The 15,333-nt window shown below is 42.6% G+C and overlaps 1 protein-coding gene and 1 pseudogene across 8 annotated transcripts in view; one reads left to right on the top strand and one right to left on the bottom strand.

Annotated features, from left to right (window-relative positions):
• Rprd2 (regulation of nuclear pre-mRNA domain containing 2) overlaps nucleotides 1-15,333 on the top strand; it is a 65,296-nt gene that overhangs the window by 7,344 nt on the left and 42,619 nt on the right. The window lies entirely within an intron of this gene.
• LOC110320128 lies at nucleotides 6,058-7,399 on the bottom strand (annotated as a pseudogene).

Genomic DNA, 15,333 nt, shown 5'->3' with positions numbered 1-15,333 from the left:
TGGCTGTCCTGGAACTCACTTTGTAGACCAGGCTGGCCTCGAACTCAGAAATCTGCCTGCCTCTGCCTCCCAAGTGCTGGGATTAAAGGTGTGCGCCTCCATCGCCAGGCGAATGTTATTTTCTTAAACACTTGTTTCTTTGTGAAGAATGTTGAAATTTTAATTTTTGGTGTGTGTGTGTGTGTGTGTGTGTGTGTGTGTGTGTGTGTGTGTGTGTACCACTTGAAGGCCTGGTGCTTGCCTAGCCAGAAAAGTGTTGGATCCCGTAGAACTGGATAACTGGATACAGGTGGTTGTGAGCTGCCGTGTGGATGATGGTATCATATTTTTGTTGTTGTTTGCTTGTTTGTTTGCTTGCTTCTTTGACTATGTAGCCCAAACTAGCCTGGAGTCACAGTATTGTCTTTGAGCTATGCAGTGATTTCTTAGTTTAAACTTCAGGTTTCGAAGTAGACCTTATAGAGGAACCCAGGACCCTCTTTCTAGCCTTGAGGTTTTAGGTTGTTTGTTTATTCCCCCACTGTGATAAAAATAATCATTTAATGTTTTGAAAATCATGTTTATTTTTAATCTAATGAAATAAGAAAAACAAGTTGAACATATTTAAGCTGAGTACTAAATAAAAACCTCTCTGAATGTGAGGTTTATTTACATTAAATAATAAAAGGAAGTCTTGGTCACATAATGTTTGGAGTGCATGCTGGTCAGTAGGGAGTTCAGTCTGTAATCACATATATTTTGTGGAGTAAAAGTGCTTGGGATTGCACCTAGAATCTTGAGGTGCCAGGCCTGTGGTCTATGGTACCACTGAGCTAACTCAGCCTGCCAGCTTATCTCCGATAATGATACTTATCAAAGATCCAGAACCATTTTCTGCAGGTCTGGTTTCTGAAAGGTAGCTCTTCCCTTAACTCTTTACGTTATTTGTAATCTATCTGTTGTAGCAGGTATCCAGGCTAGACTTGAAGGGTACACAGTGTTTATGTGAGTAATACAGGTGAAGCAGATGCTGCATTCAGCTGTTATGAAGTACTTTCTATGCTTTGAGATAGAGTGTTGTCTAGGCTTTGTTTGGCTCAAACTCCTCTTGCTAAGCTTAGCCTCCTAAGTAGCTAGATTGAGAGGAGTGACCACAGCATCCAGCTGCAGGGTACATTTGCTTAGACGTCACTTCACTTAATATCTACTTCCCCAATAATTATTTCCAGTGCATTTAAAATTATAAATAACTGTACACATTTGCTTGGTATAGTGTAATAGATTTGTACTTATTAAAGATTTTTATTTGTATGTGTTTGAGTATTTGTCTACATGTGTACATTTGTACCACATGTGTGCCTGTTATCTGTGGAGGCCAGACAAGGACAAGGATCTCCTGGAACTGGAATTACAGATGTTTGTGAGCTACCATATGGATGCTGGGACCTCTCCTCAAAGGTCTTAATAGGAACTTGAAGGACTTTGGATTTTGCTTTTTGTTTTTAATTGTTGTTGCTTTTGTTTTTGTTTTAAACAGTCTTTCATGTAACCTAGGTTGGCCTCAAACTTATCTTGTAGCTGAGCATGACTTTGAATTTCTGATCCTCTTGCATCCAAGTCCTGAGTGGTAAGATTGCAGTCATATACCACTGTGTCCAATTTATGTGGTGCTGAGGATTGAATCCTCAGCCTTGTGAATTCTAGGCAAACCCTCTATGAATTGAACCATATCCTTAGCCTAGGACTTTTATACTTAAAGCCATCGAGCAGAGGAGGATCATCTGATTTATGATTTTGTGTGTGTGTGTGTGTGTGTGTGTCTGTCTGTCTGTCTGTCTGTCTGTGTGTCTGTCTCTGTCTGTCTGTGTGTCTGTGTGTGATTGATTGAACCAAGGGCTGAATGTATGCTGGCGTTCATTTGTTTTTTAAGACAGAGTCTTATGTAACCCTTTCTTTTTCTTTTCTTTTTGGTTTTTCGAGACAGGGTTTCTCTGTGTAGCCCTGGCTGTCCTGGAATTCACTTTGTAGACCAGGCTAGCCTCGAACTCAGAAATCTGCCTGCCTCTGCCTCCCAAGTGCTGGGATTAAAGGAATGTACCACCATGCCCAGCTCCTTCTTTTTTTTTTAAGATTTATTTATTTTATGTATGTGAGTACACTGTAGCTGNACTGATGGTTGTGAGCCATCATGTGGTTGCTGGGAATTTGAATTCAGGACCTCTGCTCCCTCTAGACAACTCCGCTTGCTCCAGCTGGCCTACATAGCCCTTTCAAAGGTTAAAGATCTTAAACTGATCTTTCTGCCTTCCAAGTGCTAGGATTTACTGCTGTGTGACTGTGATAGAATGTAGGATATCATGAATGCTACACAAGCTTTCTACAAACTGAGCTATAGGTGCTGGAGAGATGGCTCAGCAGTTAAGAGCACTTGTTGCTCTTATAGAGGGCATGGCTTCGGTTCCCAGCACTCACGTGGTAGCTTACAACCATTAATAATAACTTCAGTTCAAGGGGCTCCAACAGCCTCTTCTGACTTCCGTAAGCACCAGGCGCATGTGGAACACACGTATACATGCAGGTAAAATACTCACACATATAGAATAAAATCTAACAAACCAAGCTATATCACTTGTCCCTGATTTAAGTTTGTAAAAGGTTATTCTGGTTGCTGCGGAAACAAGGACATTAGTTAGATGACCAATGTAATCTGTATACAATGTTAGTGGCTTGGACTAACCTTGTGTTTTCCAGGTAGATCTAACCAGATCTTTATATTAATTAATATTGTGTCATATAGCCCAGTCTGGACTTGAACTCACTATGTAACTCAGGCTGGCCTCAAGTTTAACAGCATTCTTCCTGTCTCACCTTTCTGACTGCAGAATTTGAAATGCAGAGTCATGACACCTGGCCAACAAGATTTACTTATTACTTTTATTGTTATATACTCATTATAAGGAATGATAAATTACATAAAAATCATTCCACACAGGGATATCACATAGTGTTGGATGGATTCAATCTGGGGTAAGAAGAGTAGTTAGAAATGTTTTTGAGTTTTGCCTCAGTGACTACAAAGAATTAGTGGTTACTGGAGAAGATTGCAAATGGGACAGATTTTGAAAGGTATATTAGAATTTAGTTTTGAATATGTTGAATTTTTGGATGTCTGCTTTTTAAGGTACAATTCATGGCTGTAAAATTTACCATTTGAGCCGGGCGTGGTGGCGCACGCCTTTAATCCCAGCACTTGGGAGGCAGAGGCAAGTAGATTTCTGAGTTCGAGGCCAGCCTGGTCTACAGAGTGAGTTCCAGGACAGCCAGGGCTACACAGAGAAACCCTGTCTCGAAAAACAAAACAAAAAAAACAAACAAAAAAAATTTACCATTTGACCTTGTTTTAGTGCATTCACAGTAATGTTTAAAGTCACCATATTACCTGGGAAGGTAATGTGGTGGGAAGATATGAGGACTGTGAATTTGCAGCCAGCCCGGGCTACATACCAGAACAGAAAACATGCTTCATATATTCTAGACATAATAATTAAGTTTCATGCTTGGGCAGGGACTGACTATGAAGTAAGTGGTAGAGTTCTCACACTGAGATCCATTCTGAAGCAAGAGGGAAAGAAAGAAAGTGCTTCATGTTTTTGAAACATTGCCAAGAAACATGGAAAAATATTATCTGTATCTCCAGGAACCTAGCACACTCAGACAAAAAAAGGTGATACAGACATTCAGAGGGAAGGCTGGGGGACATGGCTCAGCAATGGGTAAGCGTGCCTGAGTTGAGATCCGAGCTCCCACGTCATGTGGCTCAGTCGACATTCCAGCTCTGACAGATGTGATACTGTCCTCTGGTCTCCATGGGCACATGCATGCACAGGCACATGTCCACACTAAGACATGCTCATTTACATAAATAACAAACCTTTTTTTTTTTTTTTTAAATAAATCCCTTTACCCTCTATCCCATCATAAACTCTGAACTGTCTGCTAATGAAGGCCCATTTTAACTGTCTTCCAGCCTTGAATGTCTCACATTGTTCCTTACTCACCAGGCATACTCTAGCTCAGGAACTTAGTGTTTTTCTGTTCTTCTGGCTTTTAACTTTTTAAATTATATTTATTTCTAGGGCACCATGGGATGTTCCTTGTTTCTGATATCTTTATTTCTGCAGCAACCAGAATAATCTTTTACAAACTTAAATCAGGAACAAGTGATATAGCTTGGTTTGATGGATTTATTTTATTCTATGTGTGTGAGGTTTTTTTTACCTGCATGTATATGTGTGTGCCACATGTGTGCCTGGGTGCTTACAGAAGTCAGAAGAGGCTGTTGGATATCCTGGAGATGGAGTTACTATTGATGGCTGTGAGCTACCATGTGAGTGCTGGGAACCGAACCCATGTAACACTAACTTCATGACTAAGCTCTGCAACCGCTTCTACTCAGTGAATCTATTGGAGATGAACCTGCTTCTGCCTCCCTGGAGTCAGGATTAAAGGTGTGCACCACCATGTCTGGTGTACTGATTTATGTTTGTTGATGTGGCTTCCTGTCATGTACAAATTAATATCTAAATTACTTTTCCTCTTAGGCTTTTGTTAACCAAGTGATTATTATTTAACAGTAGTACTTCTAAAAAAAGTTCAGCAGGGAGGTTTGGAATTATTGTAAAAATTTGACTGTGGGGCTGGTTAGGAGCATAGCTACTCTTCCAGAGGACCCAAGTTTGGTTCTCAACACCCATATGGTGGCTGGTGGCTCACAGCTATCTGTAATTCCAATTCCAGGAGGTCTAGAGCACTCACCTGGGCTGTACAGGTACTACATGCACCTGTTACCCATTAACCCCCACAAACATAAGTAAATTTTTTAAAAAAGTCTAAAAACAACAACAAAAAATGTTTAATGGTGATAGCTAAGTGCATGTGAAATTTAATTTGAAGACGGGCCTCTAAGATTCTAGTAAAAACATCCCAAGAGTTATAAAATCCAAACCAGCAGCTAGACTGATGGTCATCTATCATCAGAAAAGAGCAGCAGATTCCAGCACCCCCACAGAGTTTAGTTAGAGAGCAGGTAAACACATCTTGTACAAAAAGAGGTAGAAACTAGCTATTTCTCTCAGAAAAGCAGCTAATTCTTTGTGCTTTACAGCTTTCAGGATAAGATAAAGATTTTTTTAAACTGCCCCACTTTTCTAAGACAGGCTTTCTCTGTGTAGCCTAGGGTGGCCTCAACCTCCTAAGAACTAGGATTATAGATGTGCACCTCACTGGGTTGAGAAGAAGAGGCTTTTTTTTGCTTTGTTTGAAACAGGGTCTCTCTGTGCTGGCTTGGAAGTCAGGGTTTCCTCTGCTTCTGCCTCCCATGTGCTGAGATTAAAGGCGTATCGCCAAGGCTACTGACAGAGGTAGATGTTTTTTAATGAAATTAACTAAATAATAAGCACTGGCTTTAAGTGTTACTGCTAGTTGGATTATGGTCTGTCCCCCTAATCTGTATTTCTACTTTTGTTTTACTTCCGTGACTTAGTTCACTTTCTAGGTTTTTTCTTCACTGTCAAGGTTTATTTGGTGTTTTCATTGGCATGATACTTGAGTGGTTGGTACCGTCATCCATATGCAGATCTTACATTACAATATACACTATAATATATAATGCAATGTACACTACAGACACTGTAATACATAACATAGCCTGTAGAACAGTTACGCACAAGATATGCATAGTGGACTTACACTCTGGATCCAGGTTATGACTAACTGGGAACTCATTGACCTAAGCATGTTTGGTGAGAGTGCATAACTCAATAATGAAACAGGCTCACAGAATGATCAAGGCCTGCACACAGTTGGCAGTGTGTCTTGGAGACAGTGGGACTGTCACACTAACCAGGTTACCACTACACAAGTACCACTTGGCAGCAGGGTAGAGCTGTGGGGACTGAGATGTTTCCCCACATCACCTCAACTCCATTGTACCTACCACAGCTCAGATGAGAAGGGTGTGGTCTCCCTAGAAACCCTGCTGCAGCCTGGACGGTGAAGTACTAGGACACTGAGAAGACTTTAGAACTGCAGCTCCTTCTGGATTCCCCAGAGGGTATCTGCACTCTTCTTCAGGCGGGCCTCTTCCTCAGGAGTCAGTGTCACCTTCACAACATTCGAGATCCCATTTTGTCCCAGGATACGTGGGACACTGAGGAAGACATCCTCATTGATTCCATAGAGACCCTTAATCATGGTGTAAATGGGATACACCTGCCTAGGGTTCTTCATTATGCTCTTGGCCACATCTGTCACAGAGAGGCCAGTGGCCCAGGATGTGTAACCTCTCTGCTTGATCACCTGTCCACCACCTGCTTGTGAACCTCCTTCCACTGCTCCTTATCTGCATCACTACTCAGCTCTGGGTTCAGAGACTTCAGGGAGACACTGGCAACGTCACACCGTGCCACACAGGCATAGTGGAGTGACCATGTTCTCCCAGGACCCAGCAATGACAGCTCAGCAGGTGAACCCTCAGCCCTTCTCCCATTAGGTAACGGAACGGAGCTGAATCCAGATTGCAACCACTTCCAGTAACTCGGTTTTTGGGAAAACCACTGGTTTTCCAAGCCACATAGGTCAAGATATCCACTGGATTTGAGACAATAAGCAGCTTACAGTGTGGACTGTTCTTCACAATGTTGGCAATGATGAACTTAAAGATGTTCACATTTCACTGTAGCAAATTGAGTTGGCTCTCTCCCTCTTGCTGACAGGCCCCTGCTGTGATAATGAACAGCTTGGAGTTTGCAGTCACACAGTAGTACTTGCTGGAGACAATTTTTGGTGTTTTTGTTTTTTGTTTTTGTTTTTGTTTTTTTTTGTTTTTGTTTTTTTTTGGTTTTTCAAGACAGGGTTTCTCTGTATAGCTCTGGCTGTCCTGGAACTCACTTTGTAGACCAGGCTAATTTTTGGTGTTTTAAGGAAGAGGCTGCCATGCTGGAGATCCATCATCTCTCCCCTTGGCTTGTCTTCCATGATGTCAACAAGGGCAAACTCATCCGCCAAGTCCTTTGTTAAGATACTGATGGCTTCCGAGATCAGACGAGATCGGGCGCGCTCAGGCTGGTATGGTGGGGCTGGTGAGATGGCTCAGTGGGTAAGAGTACCCGACTGCTCTTCTGAAGGTCCGGAGTTCAAATCCCAGCAACCACATGGTGGCTCATAACCATCCGTAACAAGATTTTGATGCCCTTTTCTGGAGTGTCTGAAGACAGCTACAAGTGTACTTACATATAATAAATAAATAAATCTTAAAAAAAAAAAAAAAAAAAAAGATACTGTGCCATCAGCAGCAACCCCAGCAACTGTATTCTTGTTCTGGGGCACCTGTTGTTCTTCCTTGGTCCTTGAGGGTTGCCATCTTGGACTTTGAGTTCCAGCACAGCCAAGGTCACACAGAGAAACTCTGTCTCAAAAACCAAAGCCAAACAAACAAAAAGTTAACAATGTTCTACAGAAATAAAATCTTTTTTTTTTTGTCATTGTTTTCTTCTGAGACAAGTTCTCCTGTCTTCAAACTCCCTGTAGCTGAGGATGACCTTGGGACTGTAGTTATGGATGGCTGTGAGCCACCATGGGGGGTGCTGGGAGCTGAACCTGGATCCTATGCAAGAGCAAAGCCATCCAGCCTGTGAAAGTATCTTTTTTTCACCTGATTGTAATTGTCATCTTGGAGGCTTATATCCTTAGTCAGAGGCCTAGTACTGGAAGCTTCCAGCCTCTGTACAATCTTATCTAGGCCTAGAATATCTTCAAGCCTATGAGACTCGCTGCTGAATAAGCTCACTCCTTCCTAGTTCTGTCTGATCTCTGGTTGGCTGATTTAGCTCAAAGTTATGGCTCATACTCCTCTGCAAGCTGACTGATCCAATCTAGCTTCTCTCTCTTGGCCTCTCCCGAATTGCTCTGCTTGGCCTCAAACTAACTCTGGCCACCTCTTCTAGTTTTCTCTCTTTTTTCTTTCTTTATTTACTTTATGTATATGAGTTCACTTAGCTGTCTTCAGACACACCAGAAGAGGGCATCAGATCTCATTATAGAGATGGTGGTTGTGAGCCACCATGTGGTTGGTAGAACTTGAACTCAGAACCTTTGGAAGACAAGTCAGTGCTCTTAACCGCTGAACCATCTCTCCAGCCCCTCTTCTAGTCTTCTCACTCCTATTCATTCTCTGGTTCATACTTCTTTACCGTGTCTAGCTTGTTCTTCCTTCAGCTGGTCTCTGTAGAGCTCTCTGAGTACAACTGCCTTCTTCTCCTCGGCTTTGCCCCTCACAAAGCTTCACTTCCCCCTCTCTCCTCATAAGACTTAGGCCATCTGGTCTGTCAAGTCTTTCTCTGACCCATCATTTTGTCTGCCGCTCAATTATTCAGCACTTTCAAACATGACTGCTTCCTTCTACAAACAAACTTACCTTCATTGTTTGGGATTAAAGGTGTATACTAAGGACTGAGCCACACCACAACTAGAAACAGGTTTTTTCAATAAATAACACAGTCTTGGGGTTTCACAGTATGATCAGATATTCTGCAACACCAGCCCCTTAATTATCTATCTAATCTAATCTAATCTAATCTATCTATCTATCTATCTATCTATCTATCTATCTATCTATCTATCTATCTATCTATGAATGACAGCTGTCCAAGGGTTACAGGCTTACAGGGTCAGAGGTTCAGTCCATTATCATCATGGCAGATGGCAGGAATCATGGCAGTGTGCAGGCAGACATGGTGCTAGAGAAGGAGCCAAAAATTCTACATCATAATCTAAAGAAAGGAGAAGACTGTCTTCCAGGCAGCTAAGAGGAAGACCTCAAAGCCCACACACTTCATCCAACAAGGCCACACCTCCTACTAGTGCCACTCCCTGGGCCAAGCATTCAGACCACTGTAACAACTTCACAGTCACTCCCAGTCCTGTTTTCCCTCCAGACTCCTATGTCCCTTTCCAAATTCTTGGTCTCTGATTATTGTTGTGTCTGTGCATATGCACATGTATGTATACCTACTCCAGTTAGCATTGCTCCTATGTACATGTCTAGGACTGGTCATTTGGAACTAGCCACTGACCACCTGTATCTCTTCATTTGGGGTGGGACCATGGGGAATTTTTGTTGCCCAACCTGGCAAATCAACTGTGTTGTCATCATGCTGGACTTGTTTAGGCAAGCATTTGTCTGTCTATCTAAAATTTTATTGGTTCATTTTCCCTGTCATACCTTCATACCTAGAAGACATTATCTAGCAATAGATGTTTTATGCCTCTGGCTCTTTTTTGTGGTTGTTGTTGTTTTCTGAGACAGGGTTTCTCTGTGTATCCCTGGCTGTCCTGGAACTCACTCTGTAGACCAGGCTGGCCTCAAACTCAGAAATCCTCCTGCCTCTGCCTCCCAAGTGCTGGGATTGCCTCTGGCTCTTAAAATCTTTCTACCCTTCTTTCATGATTTTCCCTGACCATTAGATGTAGGAATTGTGTTGTAGATGTTTTGGTTGGGCAACCCACGGTTCCTTATGTTGCTGCTTTATTGATGAAGGGTAAGAACTACACTTACCAGACTCGGGTAGCCACAGGATGTCAACAGTTACTTATTTGTGTGTGTGTGTGCGCGCACCTGTATGTACTTGTGCCATGGCATGTATGTGGAGGTGAGAGGACAACTTGCAGGGGTTTATTCTCTCCTTCCACTGTGTGGAACTCCAGTCACCAGGCTTGGAGGCACCTGTTGAGCCACGTTGCTTGCTTGTTTATGCTCAGAGCTCCCCCCCACCCCCCGAACTAGGAATTGAACACAAGGCCTAGCAACATGTGGGCAAGCTACCATTGGTCAAAAACTATTAGCATTTCCTCTGCCTTCGATACTTTAGTGCAAGGATTACAGATGTGCTCAGCAAAATTCTGTGTATGCCTGTTCATATGTGTGGGTGCACTGTGTGGTCTTCATCCATAGAGCATCTTTGGTGATCCTGGGATACTAGGTTTGTTTTTTATTTATTTATTTTAATTAATTTGTTTGATTTATTTGCCTTTGTGTATGTATGTCCAGTGCGTGTGCATGTAATGCACATATACCAGGTCTCCATGTCATTTAACCCTAACCTGGCATATGTATTAAAAGCACCAGGCTCTAAGCTGGGCAGGTTCTGAGCCGTTCTAACCCCCTATGGCTTCCTGGCCTACTTCCCTGCCATGTGTCTGTTACCTGCCTTCATCTGTGTCCTCATGGAAACTCCCCTGGTGATTTCAGGGTAAATCTTTTTTCTTTGGTCCTCACCAGAGACCTCCTTGGGATTGGAAGTCTCACCTTATTCTTTCCTGCCCAGCTGTTGGCTGATCAACACTTTATTAACCAATCAGGTGATGGAAAACAGTTTTTACACAACATGGAGACAGGAGATGCTTGACAGTGCCACCATCCTGACTGGTACCAGATCTCTGGGCACAGTCACCAGTATCTGAATACACAGTGCACAAAACCCTTGCCCAGCAACCATGACTCCTTTTCCTTTCCCTTCTCTCTCTCCTTAGGGTCATATTCTGTGAGTTATGAGGTGGGGTTCTGGGATTAAACCCAGGGCGTTGTAATGCTGGGCACAGAAAGGTTCTACCACTGAGAGACAGACCCAGCAACCTTGACTTGTAAGTTGGGACGGTAACTACAGTAGAGAAAAGTGACTTAGGAAGTTTCCTAGGCTGGGTGGCAAAGAGGGTAGGATTTGTGGTGAGAGTGACATTAGGGATAGTTGACATTAGAATAATTAAGAGACGTTTGTGTTAGCAGAGGCAGGTAGGTTTCTGAGTTTGAGGCCAACTTGGGAGAGTTGGTGAGGCCCCATTAAAAAAAAAAAAAAAAAAAAAAAAAAAAANCCATTAAAAAAAAAAAAAAAAAAAAAAAAAAAAAAAAAACACCAAAAAAAAAAAAAAAAAACAAAAAAAAAAAAACAAACCCGAAATGTAACCAAAAAAACCCCAAGGAAGTAATGAAGCTTGATGTGCATGCTGCAATCCCGGCATCAAGGGAGCCAAAGCAACAAGACTAGAGCCAGCCTAAGTGATACTCTAAGTTACGGGACAGCCGGAGCTGGGCAGTGAGTTAGTGGGAAAGATACAAAGCTGCTTCCGTTTTATCTCACCAGCATTACTGTGTTTTATGAAGCCAGGTGTGCCCCCATCTACAGAGCACAGCACTAGGGAATGGAGGCATAATCTAAGACCAGCCTGGGCTACACAGGCTCTATCTCGAATAAAAGGAGGAAAGTCCTGTGTTCTGTTATTTAAAAGAGCACTGCAAAGTGCAGTATCTGAAACTGATATTGGTTACTAAAAATAAGAGTGAGTTCAAGGCCAGCCTAAACTTCATAGTAACACAAATAAAATAAAAGAAAGGTTAGAAGGCTCTTAAATAATCTGACCAAGAAAGTTGGGATTAAAACAGAGAAAACGTTTTGAAGTATTTAGGAAGTAGAACGTGACAAGCTTGACAAGGTGGGTGTTGTGGGTGGAGGGAGAGAAAAATTCAGAAGATGGGTTTTTAGCGTGCGTCTTTGGCAGGGAATTTGGGAAGAACGGATGAGACAGATGTGAAACTAAATGGAGCTGGAGGTCTGTAGTGTCTGACAGAGTTGTGTAGAGAGAATTAGCTGCATAAGGAGCACTGGAGCACACTGCCACCTCAGACTTTAGCAGTCATGTACTAGTGCTGAAGTTGCAGTTTTACATGGTTTTTTTTTTTTTTTTAAAGATTTATTTATTTATTTATTATATGTAAGTACACTGTAGCTGTCTTCAGACACTCCACAAGAGGGCATCAGATCTTGTTACGGATGGTTATGAGCCACCATGTGGTTGCTGGGATTTGAACTCTGGACCTTCGGAAGAGCAGTCGGGTGCTCTTACCCACTGAGCCATCTCACCAGCCCAGTTTTACATGTTTTGAGTCACATAATTTTTTTTTTCCCAGACAGGGTTTCTCTGTATATCCCTGGCTGTGCTGGTACTCACTCTGTAGACCAGGCTGGCCTTGAACTCGGAAATCTTCCTGCCTCTGCCTTCCCAGCGAGTCACATAATCTTAACAGATAGAAACTATTATTGCTAACCTATCATATCCATGAAGAGACCAAGAGCAGTGTTTGGAAGGGTCACAGAGCTGAACAAGCGAGGCTGCCTGGTCTGCAATTGAAGAGACATAGACTATCTGGTTTTTTAATAGGTTTTTTGTTTGTTGGTTAGTTTTTTTTGTTTTTAAGGTTTATTTTATTTTCAAAAGATTTATTATTTAATTTTATGTTTGCGAGTGTTTTGGCTGCATGTTTATCTGTGCGCTACATGTATGCTTAGTGCCCACAGAGGTCAGAACGGGACCTCAGATTCCCTGGAACTGGAGTTACAATTATGAGCTGCCATATGATGTTGAGGATTGAAACCCAGTCCTTTGCAAGAAAAAGTGCTCTTAATCATTGAGCCATCTCTTCAGCCTGACTTATTTTTTTCTTAAGAGTATGCATGCTTGGGTATGTGTATGTGTTCATGCCCAGGAGTGCAGAAATGGTGTCACAACCTCTGCGTCTGAAGTTAGCAGTCAGCGGGTTCTGGGAGCCAAGCTTGAGTCTTCTACAGAAGCAGCAGGTGCCCTTAACCCCTGAGCCATTTATTGAGCCCCAGTCAATGAATTTTAAAGAATATTTCTTTGGGGAAAGGAAAATAAATCATCTTTCATGAAGGCATAACAATCCAGTACAGTGCCGAGCACAGTCAAGAAGATTATATTTTGAATTAAACATTCTGAGAGACTTTTGATTCCAGCACACTGAAGTCAGAGGAAGGAGGAGAGCCCTGTGTGTTCGAGGACAGCTAGAGTTACATAGGGAGCCTCTGTCACAAAAGACAAAGAAAAAGTTTCAAAGCATAGTGAGACTCTTAGGTTCTTGTGATACATGTAAGCTTTCAGAGTGCAGAGACCAAGTTAAAAGAGGGGGCTCTGGTTGAAGGCACTGGCTACTCTTCCAGAGGACCTGGGTTCGATGTCTGTATTCACCTAGGGGGTCACAGCTGTCTGACTCCAGTTCCCTCACTCTCTAGGCCTCTGAGGGCACCAGGCACACGTGGCATATAGACAAGCATGAAGGCAAAACACATACACATAAAGTAAGCAAAGAGTGCAGTTACCAAGGTATTTGTAAGAGAATTTATAGGGGGCTGGACAAATGGCTCAGTGGTTAAGTGCACTGACTGCTCTTCCGGAGTTCCTGAGTTCAAGTCCCAGCAACCACATGGTGGCTCACAATTATCTGTAATGAGACCTGACGCCCCCTTCTGGTATATCTGAAGACAGCTACAGTGTATTTACATATAATAAATAAATCTTTAAAAAAAGAGAGAGAGAAAATTTATATATTCTAAATTGGAAATGTTTTAGGGTTTATATCAGCCATATTATATATATTATGTTTTTCTTCACTGGTCATACTAATAGTGTTCACTGAAAATGAAAAAAGGGAGAGGTATAGCCCAGCACCGGAAGCAAAGGCAAGCAACTATCTGCTAACTTGAGGCTAGCCTAGTCTATGAGGTGAGTTCCAGGCCAGCCGGTGCTACATTATAGATCCTGCCTTTAAAAAAACAAAGAAGTCAGGCAGTGGTGGCGTACGCCTTTAATCCCAGCACTCGGGAGGCAGAGATTTCTTGAGTTTGAGGCCAGCGTAGTCTACAGAGTTCCCAGACAGCCAGGGCTACACAGAGAAACCCTGCCTCATAAAACCAACCAACCAAACAAACAAACAAAAAAAACCCAAACAAAGAAAGGAGGAGGAGGAGAAGGAAGAGGAGAAGAAAGGAAAGATAAAATGTGTTCTTTTCCCTCACAAGTTAGGCTAAAGGTGATGTACAGTCATTCAACAAATTTAAATTGAAAAGCTTTGGTTTGTGTTTAGCACTGTAAGAAGTAGAGGGGCAATAAAGATACTTTGCTCCCAAATACGTTAGACCTCAGCTAAGGAAGTGCTAGCGTGTAGAACGGAGCATGGCATTAAATGAAGAGTGCTTGCCATGCTCAAGATGGTGGTTCTCCCAGGGCGAGGCCCATCCACTGTTGGGGCCAGGCTGACCCCTGCAATTTTCCTAAATGCAAGTAATTCAACTGCATAAGGTGTAGGGGGGAGACACGGGGGCTATTGAGACCTGTAGACCTCACTCTGTAGATCAGGCTGGCCTCAGACTCACTGAGATCTACCTGCCTCTGCCTCCTAAGTGCTGGAATTCAGCGCATGTAGGAGTACACCCAGTTAGAAGTAAGTATATTTAGGAGAGGGTGTTGAGGAATGGGGGAAGAAGGGGAAAGGGGAGTTTTAAGCCAAAAAAAGGTGTATATAAATGATTTTTAATTCAGAGCTTTTGACTAGGGATTTTGAGGTGTAGAAGATAAAGAAAATTAAGATTCAAGGCTGTCATACTTTTTTTTTTTTTTTTAAGATTTATTTATTTATTGTCTGTAAGTACACTGTGGCTGTCTTCAGAAACTCCAGAAGAGGGCGTCAGATCTTGTTAAGGATGGTTATGAGCCACCATGTGGTTGCTGGGATTTGAACTCTGTACCTTCGGGAGAGCAGTCAGGTGCTCTTACCCACTGAGCCATCTCACCAGCCCGCTGTCATACTTTTTAAGGTTTTTGTTTGTTTATGTTTAGCATTTGAACCATTTTAAAAAATTTTTTTTTTGAAGTTCTTACCATTGGATAATGGTTACATTCATTTTTCAGATTTAGTAAGTCAACTCGGTTAGCAGATGTTTAGATTCTACTTTCCTTTTGGCTGTTGAGCTAATTTATGAGCTGTACTTGTGCTGCACAGCAAATGTTCTTGAGTGGATCTTGGTGTCTGTTTTTCATCTGTGGTTTATATGTGTGTATACTTTTACATGTGTGGGAACACGTCTGGAGCTTTACTCTGTTACTCTCATTCTTCCCTGAGATATTCTCTCACTGAAAATGGGGCTTGTCTTCCCCAGAAGCCATTTTTCCTGCAAGCTCCTGGGATCTACATGTCTGCCCTGTAACACAGGGCTGGGCTACAGGGATGCCTAAGCATCCCCAGCTTTCCTGTGGATACTGTGAAATCAGACTCAGGTCCTCATGCTGCTGCAGCAAGCACAGTGCCCACTAGGTCCTCTCTCTGGGAAGGAGGGAGGGAGGGAGGGAGGGAGGAAGGGAGGGAGGGGAGGGAGAGAGATGTGTGGAGGTCAGAAAATGACTTGGTGCCTTTTCCTTCCTCCATTCAAGTTGTGGCACGTTAACTTGGCA

This window comes from Mus pahari, chromosome 4 (genome assembly GCF_900095145.1).
Source record: "Mus pahari chromosome 4, PAHARI_EIJ_v1.1, whole genome shotgun sequence".
NCBI classification, from domain to species: Eukaryota; Metazoa; Chordata; class Mammalia; order Rodentia; family Muridae; genus Mus; species Mus pahari.
The sequence above is the reverse complement of the archived record's forward strand: the minus strand, read 5'-3'. Positions and strand labels throughout refer to the sequence as shown.